Source organism: Staurois parvus, unplaced genomic scaffold, assembly GCF_062004578.1.
Source record: "Staurois parvus isolate SC_StPar_1 unplaced genomic scaffold, SC_StPar_1.0 ptg001426l, whole genome shotgun sequence".
NCBI lineage: Eukaryota > Metazoa > Chordata > Amphibia > Anura > Ranidae > Staurois > Staurois parvus.
Window position 1 is genome coordinate 163275 of NW_028319222.1, and position 20027 is coordinate 183301.

Genomic DNA, 20027 nt, shown 5'->3' on the forward strand with positions numbered 1-20027 from the left:
TTGCTAGAAAAGGAAAGAGCGGGTTGATTAGCGGGATTTTGTGATTTCGCCGCCCTTCCCTGTAAAATAACATCCTGCTTCTCTATAAATGATGACTGATTTCCCATCCTGAGAGGAGAGACGTCTGCAAACCTGGAACTGCTTCCCGCCATCCCTCATATTCAGACTTTGTCCAGAAAATCAGAAAAATAATAATTCACACAGCTACCTATTTACTGATAAATCATTTCCCGGATCTCTCCGCTTCTGGAAATGGTTCTCTCTGTTCTCGGCTCTGATCATTTCGGATGAAGACACAGAGGAAGTGGATGAGGAATTAGTCATTGTGATGTCACAGGAGCTGAGAATAGGCAATGAGAAGATGGGGTGTTGTGTAAGAGGACACCCCCTGTGTCTGGGGGGGGGGATGAGGAGCTGGGTGCCGCAGAGACAGGAGGAGGCTTCATGTGTGTTAAATACACAAAGCCCATTAATAAATGATTTATTGGGAAGTGAATGATGCTGAGGAACCAGAAACCAGAAAGAGAACCTGAACTGTATGAGGAGATCACCTGTCACCGGCCACAGTGGGCAAATAGAATGGCCTGCTACGGGTGGAATAGAATGATCTGCTACAGCTAGAGTGGAATGATCTGCTACAGGTAGAATAGAATGATCTGCTACAGGCGGAATAGAATGATCTGCTACAGCTAGAGTGGAATGATCTGCTACAGGTAGAATAGAATGATCTGCTACAGGCAGAATAGAATGATCTGCTACAGCTAGAGTGGAATGATCTGCTACAGCTAGAGTGGAATGATCTGCTACAGGTAGAATAGAATGATCTGCTACAGGTAGAATGGAATGATCTGCTACAGCTAGAGTGGAATGATCTGCTACAGGTAGAATAGAATGATCTGCTACAGGTAGAATAGAATGATCTGCTACAGGTGGAATAGAATGATCTGCTACAGGTGGAATAGAATGATCTGCTACAGGTGGAATAGAATGATCTGCTACAGGTGGAATAGAATGATCTGCTACAGGTGGAATAGAATGATCTGCTACAGGTGGAATAGAATGATCTGCTACAGGTGGAATAGAATGATCTGCTACAGGTGGAGTAGAATGATCTGCTACAGGTAGAGTAGAATGATCTGCTACAGGTAGAGTAGAATGATCTGCTACAGGTAGAATACAGTGATCTTCTACAGATGAAATAGAATGATCTACTACAGGTGGAATATAATTGCTACAGGTAGAATAGAATGATCTGCTACAGGTAGAATAGAATGATCTGCTACAGGTGGAGTAGAATGATCTGCTACAGGTAGAGTAGAATGATCTGCTACAGGTAGAATAGAATGATCTGCTTCAGGTAGAGTAGAATGATCTGCTTCAGGTAGAGTAGAATGATCTGCTTCAGGTAGAGTAGAATGATCTGCTTCAGGTAGAGTAGAATGATCTGCTTCAGGTAGAGTAGAATGATCTGCTACAGGTAGAGTAGAATGATCTGCTACAGGCAGAATAGAGTGATCTTCTACAGATGAAACAGAATGATCTACTACAGGTGGAATATAATTGCTACAGGTAGAATAGAATGAACTACTATAAGTAGAATAGAATGATCTTCTACAGGTAGAATAGAGTGATCTTCTACAGATTAAATAGAATGATCTACTACAGGCAGAACAGAATGATCTACTAGAAGTAGAATAGAATGATCTGCTACAGGTGGAATAGAGTGATCTTCTACAGATTAAATAGAATGATCTGCTACATGTAGAATACAATGATATTCTACAAGTAGAATATAATTGCTACAGGTAGAATAGAATGATCTTCTACAGGTAGAATAGAATTGCTACAGATGAATAGAATGATCTACTAGAGGAGGAATAGAATGATATACTACAGGCGGAATAGAATGATCTACTACAGCTAGAATAGAATAATCTGCTAAAGGCGGAATAGAATGATCTTCTACAGGCAGAATAGAATTGCTACAGGTAGAATAGAATGATCTACTACAGGCGGAATGGAATGATTTTCTACAGGTAGAATAGAATGATCTGCTACAGGATAAAAATAATGGCCCATATAATAATATAACAATTAGATTACAGGCATAATATACCGTCTCTGTTAGCCACACAATGCCCCTCCCACATGTATAATGCAACAGTTCACAATATAAAGTCACTACTAAAGGTGTACTGCCATAACATTGCCTCTACTACTACAATACATTGCCTCTACTACAACAATACATTGCCTCTACTACAAATGTAAAGCCATAGTTAGCATCATCTGTATTGCCAATGTGCTGCCACATTTAACAATACATTGCCTCTACTACAGGTACAGTGCCGCATAGTGCCTCTACTACAGGTACAGTGCCGCATAGTGCCTCTACTACAGGTACAGTGCCGCATAGTGCCTCTACTACAGGTACAGTGCCGCATAATGCCTCTATTACAGGTACAGTGCCGCACAGTGCCTCTACTACAGGTACAGTGCCGCATAGTGCCTCTACTACAGGTACAGTGCCGCATAGTGCCTCTACTACAGGTACAGTGCCGCATAGTGCCTCTACTACAGATGTAATGCCGCATAATGCCTCTACTACAGGTACAGTGCCGCATAGTGCCTCTACTACAGGTACAGTGCCGCATAGTGCCTCTACTACAGATGTAATGCCGCATAATGCTTCTATTACAGATACAATGCCACAGTTACCATCCTAATGCCTCTACTACATGTGTAATTTCACATTTAACGACATAATTCCTCCACCACAAGTATAATAGCACAGATAGCAATATAATACACCTACTACAGATGTCATGCCACAGCTAACAATACATTGCCTCTGTTGCAATGTGACACATCTGGAGGTATTACAATGCGAACTGTTATACAGGTAACATCCTACCACCCGCCAATACACATCTAATGCCACATTTATCAATCCTGGGAGGACACGCCGGGGATGGACGCGTGGGAGGACACGCCGGGGATGGACGCGTGGGAGGACACGCCGGGGATGGACGCGTGGGAGGACACGCCGGGGATGGACGCGTGGGAGGACACGCCGGGGATGGACGCGTGGGAGGACACGCCGGGGATGGACGCGTGGGAGGACACGCCGGGGATGGACGCGTGGGAGGACACGCCGGGGATGGACGCGTGGGAGGACACGCCGGGGATGGACGCGTGGGAGGACACGCCGGGGATGGACGCGTGGGAGGACACGCCGGGGATGGACGCGTGGGAGGACACGCCGGGGATGGACGCGTGGGAGGACACGCCGGGGATGGACGCGTGGGAGAACACGCCGGGGATGGACGCGTGGGAGAACACGCCGGGGATGGACGCGTAGGAGAACACGCCGGGGATGGACGCGTAGGAGAACATGCCGGGGGGTTTGCTGGCTGTAGAAAAAAAATGCCAAAAGCCAAGAACAGCCGCTGTAAAGACGTCCCGCGTGCAGGAGGACTCATTGTGATTGTTATATCAGTAACACTGTCATTATAGCATATAACAGGACTTCTCCAGAGCCTCCCCAATCCTCTGGAACTCTCTACCCCAATTTATCAGACTATCTCCTACTCTGCTCTCTGAAAACCTCTCTCTTCAGAGAAGCCTATCCTGCCTCAGCTAATAATGGAATCTTCTACTCCTCCTACCAGTCCATCCCCCACAGTTACTACCTTTTGTACCACTAGCCCCTCCCTCCTAGATTGTAAGCTCCCAGGATCAGGCCCTCCTGTCCCTCTTGTATTGAACTGTATTGTTGCTGTATTGTCTCCCGTTATGTAAAGCGCTGAGCAAACTGTTGGCGCCATAAATCCTGTATAATAATAATATATGTACATGTATGCGAAGTAACATCCAAGTATGTATTGCCTCTCACTGAGATCACATTACTCCCCCTGACAACGCCTCCACCTGCTTCTCCCTCCAGAACCATGGCGCCATCTTTGTTCAGGCATCATCCAGGATCACCTCCTGAACTGAAATGCTGCTCAGAGATGGCACAATCATTGTAAATCCTGGTGCCTGTGTAGTTCTTCACTGTGTTGACAAAGGTCTTCTTGACACAAATCAGCCCCCTACTGCAGTCTTGAAAAATATCCCTTGAAGAAACAGTTTTGTCTTTAAAGTAAAGGGAGGGTTATTTTTTTTTTTGCCATCTGTGTCCTATTGGGGAGATTTCCTTTTGATTCCTGTCCCGTAGGCAAAAAAAGGAAGTGAGAGGAAATCTCTTTAAAGTGATGGAAGTCCAAGGTTGTCACCAGAGCTCGTGTCCCCATTAGAAGATTTCCCCTCTTTTCCTGTTCTAATGACAACCCATCCCGCGGGATTTGCTTTCACGTTTGGCGATAATGATCACCAGGACAAATAGAGAGGGTGAATCTCCTTAGCGGGGACACAGGCAGCAATAAGACCTGACGGGGGTTCTAGTCCCTCTCCTTCCTACCCAAAATGTAACAAAAAAAAAGTTTTACCTTCAGTTCTACTTTAAATATCCCATCAAAAGTGTTTTATGATGTCTGTTCAACAAGAGCTGATAACATTCTGTGCTCTCTGCCTCTGGACTGTTATCAGGTAGCATTGTGCTCTGCTATCACTACAAAACACTCCCCCTGTTATATGTTAGCATTGTTCCCTGCTATCTCCGTGTACTACAGAACACCCCCCAGTTACATTACATTGTTCCCTGCTGTTTCAGTGTACTACAGATTACCCCCACTGTAACATATTACATTGTTCCCTGCTATCTGTGTGCTACAGAACACCTCCCCATGTTATATTGCCCCCTTCTATCTCAGTGCACTACAGGACACCTCCCCCTATTACAGGTTACATTGCTCCCTGCTATCTCCGTGTACTACAGAACATCCCCCCCGGTTACATGTTACATTGTTCCCGGCTATCTTAGTGTACTACAGAATACCCCCACTGTAACATATTACAATGTTCCCTGCTATCTCAGTGTGCTACAGAACACCTCCCCCTGTTGTATTGTTCTCTTCTATCTCAGTGTACTACAGGACACCTCCCCCTATTACCGGTTACATTGTTCTCTGCTATCTCAGTGTACTACAGAACACTTCCCCCGTTACATTTTACATTGTTCCCTGCTATCTCAGTGTACTACAGAACACTTCCCCATGATGCTTGTTGCATTGTTCCCTGCTATCTCAGTGTACTACAGAACACCCCCACTGAAACATATTACATTGTTCCTTGCTACCTCAGTGTACTACAGAACACCCCTGTTATATTGTTCCCTGCTACCTCAGTGTACTACAGAACACCCCCCCCCCCCCCACTGAAACATATTACATTGTTCCCTACTATCTCAGTGTATTACAGAACACCCCCACTGTTACATATTACATTGTTCCCTGCTATCTCAGTGTACTACAGGACACCACCCCCTGTTAAGGAGACCATAGGGAGGTATTATGTAGTTCTACATCAGCTGAGTGTCCCCTGTACCCCCCCCCCCCCCATTATTTATTTACCAGATCTAGGAACACTTGTGTGCTGATCCTGCCCCCCTGCACCCTCAGGAGCACAAAGTACAATGAACTGCAGATCAGAGATTCATTCCAAAGTGCTGGATCCAACCTGCAAGGACTTCCAGGACCCACCAGCACAGCAGGGACCCCCCTTGTTGTCCCCCAGGACAGGAAAGCACAAGCAGGAGGTGTTATGTAACCCAATACCCTATAGATTACCAGCCTGTGCACAGCAAATAGGAATCATTTCCTGAGAAGGGATCTAGTGACCCTGTAAGGTGGATCAGAGGCAGGGGCCCCCTCAATAGGAGGCAGTGACCCCCTCAATAGGAGGCAGGGACCCCCTCAATCAGAAGCATGGACCCCCTCAATCAGAAGCACCCCAATTAGAGACAGGGACCCCCTTAATAGGAGGCAGGGACCCCCTCAATCAGAAGCATGGACCCCCTCAATCAGAAGCACCCCAATTAGAGACAGGGACCCCCTCAATAGGAGGCAGGAGCACCCTCAATAGAAGGCACCCCCAATTAGAGGCAGGGACCCCCTCAGAGGTACCCTCAATTAGAGACAGGGACTCCCTCAATCAGAGGCACCCCCAATTAGAGGCAGGGACCCCCTCAGAGGCACCCCCAATCAGAGGCAGGAGCATCCTCAGAGGTACCCCCAATTAGAGGCAGGGACCCCCTCAGAGGCATTAGAGCCATGGACCCCCTCAGAGGCAGGGGTACCCCCAACCAGAGGCAGGTACCCCCTCAATTAGAAGCAGGGGTACCCAAAACCAGAGGCAGGGACATCCTCAATTAGAGGCACCCAAATTATAGGCATGGACCCCCTCATTCAGAGGCAGGGGTACACCCAACTAGAGGCAGAGACCCTCTTAATCAGAGGCAGGGACACCCCCAAGCGGAGGTCCCCCCAATTAGAGGCAGGGACCCCCTCAATCAGAAGCAGAGAGCCCCTCAATTAGTGGTAGGGACACCCAATCAGAGGCAGGGGCACCCCAAATCAGGGACAGGGACCCCCTCAATCAGAGGCAAAAACACTCCAATCAGAGGTAGGGACCCCCTCAATCAGAGGCAGAAGCACCCTCAATCAGGGGCACCCCCAATCAATGGCAGGTGGCATGCCCTCCCCCCCAGTCCCTGTTGGAAGTGCCCCTGTCCCTGGTCACAGCTGGGTGCTGTCCCTGAACAGGCAGAGAGAGGAGCAGGTTGCTTACCATGAGCAGCCCCCATCCAGGTCAGCATGCATCCGCAGTGTCTCACCAGGGTCCCGGCTCTCTATAGATCCCAGCGCAGGCAGCGCTCACTGACAGCTCAACTCTCACCGCACTGCTCTGTGTGTGCTGGGAGTGGGGCGGGGGGCGTGGCCGCCTGCGTGCAGCCAATCCACTCCCGGGCAGTCGGCTGGCTGTCAGCGCCCCGCCCCTCCGCTCTGTCACTCAGGGCAGGGAGTGGTGACAACGGCTGGGTGCGATAGGGCCAGGCAGAGCCGGGGTCAGGACAGTGTGATTGCACTCAGCACGGGCTCCTGTGATGATGTGACTTTTATAGAGTGACTCTGTGGGATGTGGGGAGCTTTATTGCTGTAAGGATGGCGCTTACATAGGCAGGAGGCATGCTGCATCATCATGGGGGGGGGGGGGACTGGATCAGACATTATTTCGGGATGTGTCATCCCTGCCCTGTGTGTGATGGGTGCTGGAGCATCGTGTGCCCGGTGTCAGCACTGTGTGGGTGTACACAGGTGTCTTAAAGTGCATGTACACCCGGGGCCGGCGCTACCACGAGGCGAACTGGGCAGCTGCCTGGGGCTCACTGCCACCTGGGGCGCAGCCACGGCCGCTGGTTCCCCTACTCTCTGCCATGGCAGGATAGGGGGAGGGGGGAATTTGTGCTAAAATGGGGGGAGATTAGGGTAAAGTGGGAGGATTTTATGCTGGGAGGGGTAATCTGGAGGGTTTAGGAGAATTTGTTCTAGATGGGAGGATTGAAGATAGGGGATTGGTGCCGGGAGGGGGCATTTGTGCTAGGAGGGGAGATTGGGGGGCATTTGTGCAATTAAGGGGGATTTGTGCAAGGAGGGGGGATTGGGGGGTGAATTGTACTAGGATGGGGGATTGGGGGGCATTTGTGCTAGGAGGGGGGATTGGGGGTCTTTGTGTTCGGAGAGGGGATGGGGAATTTGTTCTAGGAGGGGGATTTGGGGGCATTTGTGCTAGTGGGGATTGGGTGGATTTTTGTGAGGATGGAGGATTGGGGGGGGAATTTGTGCGAGGAGATTAGGGGAATTTGTGTTTGGAGAGGGGAGAGGGTATTTATACGAGGAGGAGGGATTTGTGCTAAGAGGGGGGATTTATACGAGGAGGGGGGATTTGTGCTAAGAGGGGAAGGGGGGATTTATACGAGGAGGGGGGATTTGTGCTAAGAGGGGGGATTTATACTAGGAGGATGGATTTGTGCTAAGAGGGGTAGGGGGGATTTATACGAGGAGGGGGGGATTTGTGCTAGGAGAGGAGATTGGGGGGATTTATGCTGGGGGGGATTTTTGTGAGGATGGGGGATTGGGGGGATTTGTGCTAAGAGGGGGCATTGGGGGGATTTATGCGAGGATGGGCGATTGGGGGGGTATTTGGAGAGAGGATTTGGGGGGATTTGTGCTAGATGGGGGGATTTGTGCCAGGAGAGGGGATTGGGGGGGTTGTGTTAGGAGGGGGGATTTATTCTAGGAGGGGGGACTTGGGGGAGAGGATTTATACAAGGGTGGAAAATTTGAGGGGAAAGAGGATGTGTGCTGGAGGGGTGAAGAAGAACTACAGGTGAATTTTTTTTTTTTTTTTGAGGGGAGGGGGTACAAGACGCTGGTGTCGCTGAGGGCACTAAATAGCACCCGCCCTGTGTACACCCAACAATACTTGATGCAGTCGGGGTGCATTTTCGGTCTCAGCACCAACGCACTACAAACGCACATACATGAAAAACGAATGCATTCCAAGGCGCGTCTGACCGTTGCGTTTCAGTAGCGCCGTGCTAGAACCCCGCCAGCCTTTTATTTGTCACCTCCATGATACAGGAAGAATGTAAGTCCTGGAGGTGATCGGCCGCGTGAACTGTCAGTGTGAAGTACGAACGTTTATTTCCGCGTGATGGGAATTACAGGTGTAATCATCCGGCCAATTACTTAAAGGTATTTTGTTTATTTTCGTCTTCTTTTTTCACTGAAACGTGTCGGAGCGCGTCCAATCGGAGCGACGATGAAAGACAATCGCAGAGGAAATCTTTATGATATCAGATTTCGGGTCGGATTATAGAAAAGTATAATTATGTCATCATTGCAGACAAATGGGAAGAAATATACTTTAAGTACAATGAAGAGAATAAAGAAAACGCAACTGACCCGCCCGGCGGGAATCGTCCTGCGGGTCACCCAATCACATGCCTTACTGAGGTTTAATCTCCTTTATATTTTTCCTTCCCTGGTTCCTCCCCATCAACATGATAATGACATTTTCAAATCCAACCTTCCCATTTTCTTTATGTACCTTATTTTATTCCCAGTGATGTCATCACTGGGCCTCTGTGCTTCTCTATGCAATGCAAGCAGATCATGGCCGGTGGGAGGGGCTAGCAGGGTGCTGCACATAGCTTCCTGAAAACATCACAGCACCCTGCCTCAGTACTCCTCTCAAGAGCCTTATTTTAATCCAAGGGATGTTATCACTGGGTCTCTGTGCTTCTCTATGCAATTCAGGAAGATCATGAATAGAGGAAGGAACCAACAGGCAGGGTTGGGACAAGGGGTGGGCAGGAGGGGCACCTGCCCTGGGTGCAGTTGGGGATTTGGGGGGTTTTGCTGGAAGGGATGATTTGGAGAGGGAGTTGTACTAGGAGGGTGGATTTGTGTTAGGAGGAGGGATTTTGGGGGGGAGGATTAGTGCTGGGGGGGGGGGTTTGTGCTGGGAGGGGGGAATTTGTGCTAGAAGGTGAAATTGGGGGAGGATTAGTGCCAGGAGGGGGGATTTGTGCTGGGAGGAGGGAATTTGCGCTAGAAGGGAAAATTGGGGGGAGGATTAGTGCTAGGGGGGGGGGTTGTGCTGGGGGGATTTGTTCTAGGAGGGGAAATTGGGGGGAAGATTAGTGCTAGAGGGGGGGGGTTGTGCTGGGGGGGGATTTGTGCTAGGAGGGGAAATTGGGGAGAGGATTAGTGCTGGGGGGGGTTGTGCTGGGGGGATTTGTGCTAGGAGGGGAAATTGGGGGGAGGATTAGTGCTGGGGGGGGTTGTGCTGGAGGGATTTGTGCTAGGAGGGGAAATTGGGGGGAGGATTAGTGCTGGGGGGGGGGGTTGTGCTGGGGGGATTTGTTCTAGGAGGGGAAATTGGGGGGAGGATTAGTGCTGGGGGGGGGGTTGTGCTGGGGGGATTTGTGCTAGGAGGGGAAATTGGGGGGAGGATTAGTGCTAGAGGGGGGGGTTGTGCTGGGGGGGGATTTGTGCTAGGAGGGGAAATTGGAGGGAGGATTAGTGCTGGGGGGGGGGTTGTGCTGGGGGGGGGATTTGTGCTAGGAGGGGAAATTGGGGGGAGGATTAGTGCTAGAGGGGGGGGTTGTGCTGGGGGGGGGATTTGTGCTAGGAGGGGAAATTGAGGGGAGGATTAGTGCTAGAGGGGGGGGTTGTGCTGGAGGGATTTGTGCTAGGAGGGGATATTGGGGGGAGGATTAGTGCTAGAGGGGGGGGTTGTGCTGGGGGGATTTGTGCTAGGAGGGGAAATTGGGGGGAGGATTAGTGCTAGGGGGGGGGTTGTGCTGGAGGGATTTGTGCTAGGAGGGGATATTGGGGGGAGGATTAGTGCTATAGGGGGGGGTTGTGCTGGGGGGATTTGTGCTAGGAGGGGAAATTGGGGGGAGGATTAGTGCTAGAGGGGGGGGTTGTGCTGGGGGGGGGATTTGTGCTAGGAGGGGAAATTGGGGGGAGGATTAGTGCTAGAGGGGGGGGGTTGTGCTGGAGGGATTTGTGCTAGGAGGGGATATTGGGGGGAGGATTAGTGCTAGAGGGGGGGGGTTGTGCTGGGGGGATTTGTGCTAGGAGGGGAAATTGGGGGGAGGATTAGTGCTAGAGGGGGGGGGGTTGTGCTGGAGGGATTTGTGCTAGGAGGGGAAATTGGGGGGAGGATTAGTGCTAGCGGGGTGGGGGGGGGTTGTGCTAGAAGTGGAAAATCTGAGGGGTAGAGGATTTGTGCTAGGAAGGGGGATTTGGTGAGGGAGTGGATTTGAGCTGGGAGGGGGGATCTGTACTAGAAGAGGATACATTTTTTGTTTAGGGAGAATTTTGACTAGATAAGGGAATTTTTGCTTAGGTAGTACTTGTGGAGATTAGTACTTGAATTATTTCTTTTTTGAGAGGAGGGGGGGGGCCATTTGGCATTTTCGCCCTGGGCGCTAGATGACCTTGTTCCGACACTGCCAACAGGGCTCAGCTTACTGTGCTTCTCTATGCAATGCCATCAGATCCTGGCTGGTGGGAGGGGCCAACAGCGATCACATTATCGCGCCTCTGTGTCTCTCTATGCAATGCAGGCAGATCATGGCCGTTGAAGATAAAGCTGTCATTGCATCTGGCCTGCCTTGAGGGGTCACAGGAAAAACTGAATGGGTTTGAAACGCAGCACATAGTAATGTTGCGAATAGGCTGATAACGCACCACGGATGGAAAAAAACTGCACGGTATATGCGCTGTGGTGCGCCGCCGTGCGTTGGGCCCTATTGTACAATGCGCTCGCATGCCATTGATACCGCTGGTGCATTGCGGAGTGCTGACACACACGTATGTTGGCATAGTGGTCTGGGATTCCATTAAATACATATGTGTGGACCCAGCCTTCGGGCTCAGTGCATTATGGGTTAAAAGATAGCACATCAGGCCACTGTGCAGCTCCCTATGCCTGACACCTCTGATAGAGAAAGAAATGATAGAGAAAGAAAAGAAGAGAAAGAAATGATGGAGAAAGAAATGATAGAGAAAGAAATAGCTTTCTTCAGCACAGCTGAAAGGAAATCAAGCTGAAGATGTGAAAAGGAAACTGCAGCACCACCTACTGGCCAGATAGAAAACTACAGATATAATAAAAAAATTTTTTAAATGTTTGAATATTTTATAGTTTTGGCCATTAACAGTTCTTCATTTTGATCCATCGTGTTGTCTTGTGACACCCTGCAACGCGGCAAGACGACAGCATTTTCTACACCTTCCAATCAATCGCCACTAAACAGCGCCAATGTTATCTGGCGGCCTGCAGGATTATTGACGGAATGCGATTGTTTGTTTTCAGCTCAGGTTCCTCTGAACTATTGACGGGCTGACAAACGTTTTCATCGAGCAGCACCGATAGCTCCGTCCTTTGTCGCATCGATCGCAGGGCGGTGGTATGCCGCTCAGATAACGCCGTCTCTGCCGTTGTCGGATTTCTGAGCCTCGGTCAATGTACCGCGATAAGAGGCGGGCCGAGTGCTGGAATTCCGACTCCTCATCCTTCTTCCAGATTCAAATGAAAGCAAAAATAACGAATTAAAAGGTAAAATCACAAAAAACAGCTTTTGCTGCCTCGTTCACCTTCGCTCTGGAGATTTCTCCTGCAGTTGTTGTTTTCAGCCACTAGATGTCCTCAGCTCTTCCTCTAAACCCAGATCCCGGATAAGCCCCCAGCCTGGACATTGAGGGGGTTCAGACGAATGCGGTGCAGAGTATCGCATGTGATTTGCACACGAACCGCGCCGCATTCTGATCATTGTAAGCACCCCCGTCAGTGGTAAATGGTTTGTCTCATCTCTGCAAACTGATATATCTGGAAGAGAGCTTGTGCTTTTGAAAAATAAAAAAACTTACTGGCCGGATCGCCAGATAAAAATAGAAGAAAGAAAAGTAATGCGGCCATCTAAGTATTGATATACTGGAATAAATGTTCGCTTTGGGGTTTAAGAGCGGGTTCAGGACACCTTGGAGCTTCCTCCATGTTTCGTAGTGTACAGAGGACGGACTAGCGATGGCAGGTTTTTGTTTGCGTTTTTTGTTTTTAATGTCGATTGTTTCATCGTTAATAGAGCGTGGTGAAGAGTTCTTTAAAAACTGGCAGATCCAGGCTGGTGAGCACCTCTGGGCACACAGCCATATGCCCTTAGGCCCAGGTGTGGTTCCAGCAGCACCTCCTGATGCCGCCATATTTGCCCTTCTGCCCTCCTGCCACCGATCCCGCTTCTATGTGTCACCTTTATGGTAGCAAAGTCCACGCCGTGGTCAGACCCGAACCATCACCCACCATGTATAGCCAACCTGGCAGATGATGCCACCCCTCCCCCTGTTGTTCCAATGACACAGAGAGGACTCGGTTCCTGGAAGGACTGCTATTCGTGAGTCACAATCGAACTTTGGAAAGAAACATTTTCTTCTCTATCTGCTTGCCGGCCGCCCTACAGCTACAGGGCGGCACGGCTGTGCGAAATCACGTATATAGACACATGATTTTGTATCTCCGGGTAGGGGGCGTGCGCGTGCCCTACCCGCACTGCCATTGGCGGCTTCATCTTGCCGGAGATTCTCCGCCGGCACCCAGCAATTGCTGACGAAGTGACAGGGGAGAGGTCTGTATGTAAACAATACAGATCTCTCCCCTGTCAGCTCCAGCACACTGCATAGCAGAACAATACAAAGCAGCAGGGGCGGACTGACCATTTGGAAACTCGGGCACTGCCCGAGGGCCCGGGGTTTAGTAGGGGGCCCCATGAGATGCCCCTGGTACCTTTTTCATAGGCTTTTTTAAGTTTGGGCAAGGACACAGGGGCCCCATGATCCCCTATTGCCCGGGGGCCCCATGAGTTGTCAGTCCGCCTCCCTAGTTAAACAGCACACAGTTAACCCCTTCAGTGTATATATACGTGATTTTTTTATTTCCTGGTAGGGGGCGCGCACGTGCCCTACCCGCACCACCAAGTGGCAGTATAGGTACTTGAATTTTTTTTTTTTTTTAAATAATACTAATATAGGCAGCACAGCGGCTAAATGGTTAGAACTTCCACCTAGCAGTACTGGGGTCATTGGTTCGAATCCCGACCAAGGCACCACCTGCCTGGAGTTTGCATGTTCTCCCTGTGCCTGCGTGGGTTTCCTCCCACACTCCAAAGACATGCTGGTAGGTGAATTGGCTCCTGTCTAAATTGTCCCTAGTATGTGAATGTATGAATGTGAGTTAGGGACCTTAGATTGTACGCCCCTTGAGGGTTAGGGACTGATGTGAATGTACAATATATATGTGAAGTGCTGCGTAAATTGACGGCGCTATATAAGTACCTGAAATAAATAAATAATGGCGGCAATCAGTGACTTATGGCAAGACTGCGGCAGACATTCTGACGCTGAGGGGAACTGACATCCCCAGTGACACCAATACAGGGATCAGTTCCAAAAAAAACCCACTGACACTGTACTAATGGCACTGTGGAGGTAGGGGTTAACATTTGGAGGCAATCAAAGGGTTAACTGTATATAATACCAAATGTAGCGGGGCCATTGCTGTTTCCCTTTTAAGACTGCATGTTGTCAGAAAGGGTTTGATTGGCTCAGCTCTCAGCAATACTGGAGTGTTTGTGGGAGTTGTAGTTTCATCACAGAGGCAGACAATGGAACTTTATACTGCACAGGACTACAGGGACCAGGAGGCTTTGCAAGGCGGGGGAGCAGAGCCACGTGGGCCTTTGCAGAGGACATATGGGAGTTAGTCTGCAGCAGGGGCGGACTGACAACTCATGGGGCCCTCGGGCAATAGAGGATCATGGGGCCCCTGTGTCCTCACCCACACTCAAACCACCCCCCAAAAAAGCCTATGAAAGGTACCAGGGGCATCTCATGGGGCCCCCTACTGACCCTGGGCCCTCGGGCATGACAATGGTGATCTACAGCAGCTGAAGTCAGCAGCAACTGATGATTGGTACCAGTCACCGACGGCAGTTACCGACTCCCACCAGAGAGAGAGGTCAGAGTGTTGGAAGTCGCAGAGGAGGCGTGTGACCATCCCAGGTGAGGCACCTCACAGATTGTGCAGCACCAACAATGGACAACAGAAAAAAGTAGCCAGAGAGACAGAGCATCAGTCATCAGCCCTTCAAGGAGTTAAACCCTGGAGACTGTTCTTCATAGAAGGACTGCTAACCTGTGACATGTCAGTCCTTAAGAGCGCTCCACCGATTCACTAACACAGGCCTGTGCAACACATAGACACACGGGTTTATTTACTAAAGCTGGAGAGTCCAAAATCAGACTCCCTTCTGCATAGAAACCAATCAGCTTCCAGGTTTCATTGCCAAAGCTTCATTGAACAAGCTGAGGTTAGAAGCTGATTGGTTTCTATGCAGAAGGGAGTCTGATTTTTGACTCTCCAGCTTTAGTAAATAAACCCCACAGTGTTACAGTCCTACAGTATACAAGTGAATTTGGGACTGAGCCTAAAGAGATGTCAGTGTAGCTGGGGACATATTGCTGCTATAGCTGCGGGGGGTTCATTCTGATCTATAGCTATACCGGTATATACGCAGGGGCGGACTGACAACTCATGGGGCCCCCGGGCAATAGGGGATCATGGGGCCCCTGTGTCCTTGCCCAAACTCAAAAAAGCCTATGAAAAAGGTACCAGGGGCATCTCATGGGGCCCCCTACTGACCCCGGGCCCTCGGACAGTGCCCGAGTTTTCAAATGGTCAGTCTGCCCCTGTATATACGTATATACATGAATATTGTGTTTATTGATATGATTGTGCCAATTCTAGAAGGTTTGTGTATTCAGTGCATTTAACTGATATTTTCCAATTTTCAGTCTATTTGCAGAGCTTTACCTCTCTTATTAAATCTGTTATAAAACTTCCCACAAGGTGTACTGGTGTGTTGTGGATCCAATATATATATATGGCTCATCACTGAAGTAAGGACAGAAGTAAGGACCTCTACCCTGATCAGGGGCGCGAGGCTCCTGATAGGGACAAAGGGTTCCCTTAATTCCTTCGGGGGTGAGCGCTACACAAAACAACACCCACCAAACGTCATCTTCTACAACCACCAAACATCATCTCCTACACCCACCAATCGTCATCTTCTCCTACAACCACCAAACATCATCTTCTCCTACACCCACCAAATGTCATCTTCTCCTACACCCACCAAATGTCATCTTCTCCTACAACCACCAAACATCATCTTCTCCTACACCCACCAAATGTCATCCTCTCCTACAACCACCAAACGTCATCTTCTCCTACACCCACCAAACGTCATCTTCTCCTACAACCACCAAACATCATCTTCTCCTACAACCACCAAACATCATCTTCTCCTACACCCACCAAATGTCATCTTCTCCTACAACCACCAAACGTCATCTTCTCCTACACCCACCAAACGTCATCTCCTATACCTACCAAACGTCATCTTCTACAACCACCAAACGTCATCTTCTCCTACACCCACCAAACGTCATCTTCTCCTACACCCACCAAATGTCATCTTCTCCTACACTCACCAAACGTCATCTCCTATACCTACCAAACGTCATCTCCTACAACCACCAAACGTCATCTCCTATACCTACCAAACGTCATCTCCTACACCCACCAAACGTCATCTCCTACACCTACCAAACATCATCTCCTACACCCACCAAACGTCATCTTCCCCATACAACCACCAAACGTCATGTCCTACACCCACCAAATGTCATCTTCTCCTACACCCACCAAACGTCATCTCCTACAACCACCAAACATCATCTTCTACAACCACCAAACATCATCTTCTCCTACAACCACCAAATGTCATCTCCTACACCTACCAAACATCATCTCCTACAACCACCAAACGTCATCTTCTACACCCACCAAACATCATCTTCTCCTACACCCACCAAACGTCATCTCTTACAACCACCAAACGTCATCTTCTACAACCACCAAAAGTCATCTTCTCCTACACCCACCAAACGTCATCTCCCACACCCACCAAACGTCATCTCCTACACCCACCAAACATCATCTCCCACACCCACCAAACGTCATCTCCTACAACCACCAAACATCATCTTCTCCTACACCCACCAAACGTCATCTCCGTCCGGACTCCTTTTATGGTTGGTGGAGGAAGACAGGCTGTGTCTCTATTGTGAAATGCAATTTGAAAAATATATACAAGACATGTTTTTAGATGGGATGTGTTCATAAAGTAACAGTGTTTTGACTTTTGGTTTACTGAGTCTATGCGCCTAAAAAGTCTATTTTTAGCTATTTTGGCCTCCAATATTCTTCAATTGAGCTGTAGCACTCTGATATTCTCTAGGGTATGACCTCCTACCACCTGATGGTCGCACTAGGGTATGACCTACTGCCACCTGATGGTCGCACTAGGGTATGCCCTCCTGCCACCTGATGGTGGCACTAGGGTATGACCTCCTGCCACCTGATGGTGGCACTAGGGTATGACCTCCTGCCACCTGATGGTGGCAGTAGGGTGTGCCCTCCTACCACCTGATGGTGGCACTAGGGTATGACCTCCTACCACCTGATGGTCGCACTAGGGTGTGACCTCCTACCACCTGATGGTCGCAGTAGGGTGTGCCCTCCTACCACCTGATGGTCGCACTAGGGTGTGACCTCCTACCACCTGATGGTCGCACTAGGGTGTGCCCTCCTACCACCTGATGGTCCGCACTAGGGTGTGACCTCCTACAACCTGATGGTCGCACTAGGGTGTGACCTCCCGCCACCTGATGGTGGCACTAGGGTATGCCCTCCTACCACCTGATGGTCGCACTAGATTATGACCTCCTACCACCTGATGGTGGCACTAGGGCAGCAATGGGCAAACTACGGCCCGCGGGCCGTATACGGGCCCGGCGGACCTTTTAATCCGGCCCGCGGAGCTAGGTTCCTCTCACAGTCCGCCCTGAAGACCCGTGTAGCATGAAAATCTGTCTCCTATGAGGATCTGTCCCCCTCGACGTATCTGCGCATGTGTCGGAGATCGCCGATCGGCTGCTAATGCCTGAAACTGGCACATGCGCAAATACGTCGAGGGGGACAGATCCTCATAGGAGACAGATTTTCATGCTACACCGGAACGGCGAGAGGAACGCGCGGAGCAAAGGTAAGTGAATTGACACAGGGGGGAATTGGGGACTTAATATGGGGGATGAATTACTATATGGGGGATGAATTACTATATGGGGGATGAATTACTATGGGGGATGGATTACTATATGGGGGATGAAATACTATGGGGGATGAATTACTATATGGGGGATGAATTACTATAGGGGACGAATTACTATATGGGGGACGAATTACTATGGGGGACGAATTACTATGGGGGATGAATTACTATGGGGGATGAATTACTATGGGGGACGAATTACTATATGGGGGATGAATTACTATGGGGGATGAATTACTATATGGAGGATGAATTACTATGGGGGATGAATTACTATGCTTACTATGGGGGAATATTACTATACTTACTATGGATGACACATACACATCATTCATCTACTCTTGGTCCGGCCCTCGGGTCCAATATATGAACCCATTGCGGCCCTCAAGTCAAAAAGTTTGCTCACCGCTGCACTAGGGTGTGCCCTCCTACCACCTGATGGTCGCACTAGGGTGTGACCTCCCGCCACCTGATGGTCGCACTAGGGTGTGACCTCCCGCCACCTGATGGTCGCACTAGGGTGTTACCTCCCGCCACCTGATGGTCGCACTAGGGTGTGACCTCCCGCCACCTGATGGTCGCACTAGGGTGTGCCCTCCCGCCACCTGATGGTCGCACTAGGGTGTGACCTCCCGCCACCTGATGGTCGCACTATGGGTGTGACCTCCCGCCACCTGATGGTCGCACTAGGGTGTGACCTCCCGCCACCTGATGGTCGCACTAGGGTGTGACCTCCCGCCACCTGATGGTGGCACTAGGGTGTGACCTCCCGCCACCTGATGGTGGCACTAGGGTGTGACCTCCCGCCACCTGATGGTGGCACTAGGGTGTGCCCTCCCGCCACCTGATGGTGGCACTAGGGTATGACCTCCTACCACCTGATGGTCGCACTAGGGTATGCCCTCCCGCCACCTGATGGTCACACTAGGGTATGCCCTCCTACCACCTGATGGTTGCCCCATCCCTTCCTTTCCCATGATATATGAAATGATATTGTACGGGTTGTATTATTTTAGAGAGAATTATGAAAGAATATTTTGGATTGTGGTAAATTGAGTGAAGGAATGTTTGTGGGATGTTGGAAATATTTTGTTGTTCAGGCAAGAATAGGTGAAAGTTCGTATGGCCAAAACCAAGCAGACCCCCTTCTTCAGGAGGCCTGACAAAGATTTCCAAGGCCTGGCAAGTGACACACAAACATAAAAAGAAAAAAACAGGAGTGAACTATGACATCAACAACTATATAACCTGCATTCTGTGCGTTTTGGATGCAGAAAAAAAGCAACTGAAACAAATGGAGGGTGAACTAACACACAAAAAGTCCCAGACCCTTTCCAAAAAAACGCCCCGGGTGAAAACGCCGAGTATGTGAAACTGTCCCATAGGAACTCATGTTCAATGGACTGCCGTGCGTTTCCGCAAAACGCAACACGCAGCGGAAAACACTTAGACTCGATCTCCCCCAATGCAGTAAATGATTGATAACAGTGACTGGTCATTGCAGATTCATTAACAATGGACTTACCGGCTCCCAGCAATCTGAGTTGAAGGTGAGATGGGTCCTGATTGGCTGATAATGTCTTGGAAGTTGGATCTGATGCAGGCTGTGGCGGTGGTAGCAGTGTGCGGTGGATGTGTTTTTATATATATATATACCGTGTTTACAGGTCTAAGTGCTGCTCATTAATCAATAACAGATTGCCCCATGTGTGCTTTTCACCGTAAAAGGACCTGAGCACAGGAGCCGCCAAGAAATGTGACAAAGGTGGCGGCGGAGAAGTGTCAGGTGTCCCAGGGAGGAACGCTCACCTGAAACCATAAAAGGAAAAATTGGATGCAGGGTGACGTCATCGTGTGCCCGGAGTATACAACCGTTCTATGTCAGAGATAGAAGTCAGCTGACCCTCTACAATACCTTACATGGGGCTCAACCCCCAACTGCAATTCACATATAGACCAGCAGAGCGCAGCACTTACCGTGCTCAGGATGTGAGGTGGGGGGGGGGGGGGGGGAAGCGCAAAACCTAAACATTCGCTTTGTTTCAATTTGTCATTTCAATCATTTTGTTTAGTTAAATCTGTTTAATTCATTCTCTGAATTAATTTTGTTTTAATTAAATTTGTTAATTGTTTGAATTAATTTTGTTTTTTAATTTGGTTCGATTCAAAATTCAATTCTTTATTCAATGTGAAATTCAAATTTCGGAAGATGGTTATAGTCTATTTTATTTTATTCTATTTTACTGCGATTTTTTTTTCTATTCTAATCTATTCAAATTTTGAA

The 20027-nt window shown here is 49.4% G+C and overlaps 1 protein-coding gene across 6 annotated transcripts in view; it reads right to left on the bottom strand.

Annotated features, from left to right (window-relative positions):
- Nucleotides 1-20027, bottom strand: part of LOC149436080 (F-actin-monooxygenase MICAL2-like) — a 202306-nt gene that overhangs the window by 163268 nt on the left and 19011 nt on the right. Inside the window, exon 1 of one of the 6 annotated variants that reach the window (XM_089662078.1) lies at nucleotides 19269-19287. The exons of 4 other annotated variants lie outside the window; for them this stretch is intronic. The gene's annotated coding sequence lies outside the window, so the exon portion shown is untranslated. Of the gene's footprint in view, nucleotides 1-6729; nucleotides 6880-19268; nucleotides 19288-20027 lie in introns of those variants that run through there. One more of the 6 variants, XM_089662077.1, reaches the window with a different exon arrangement.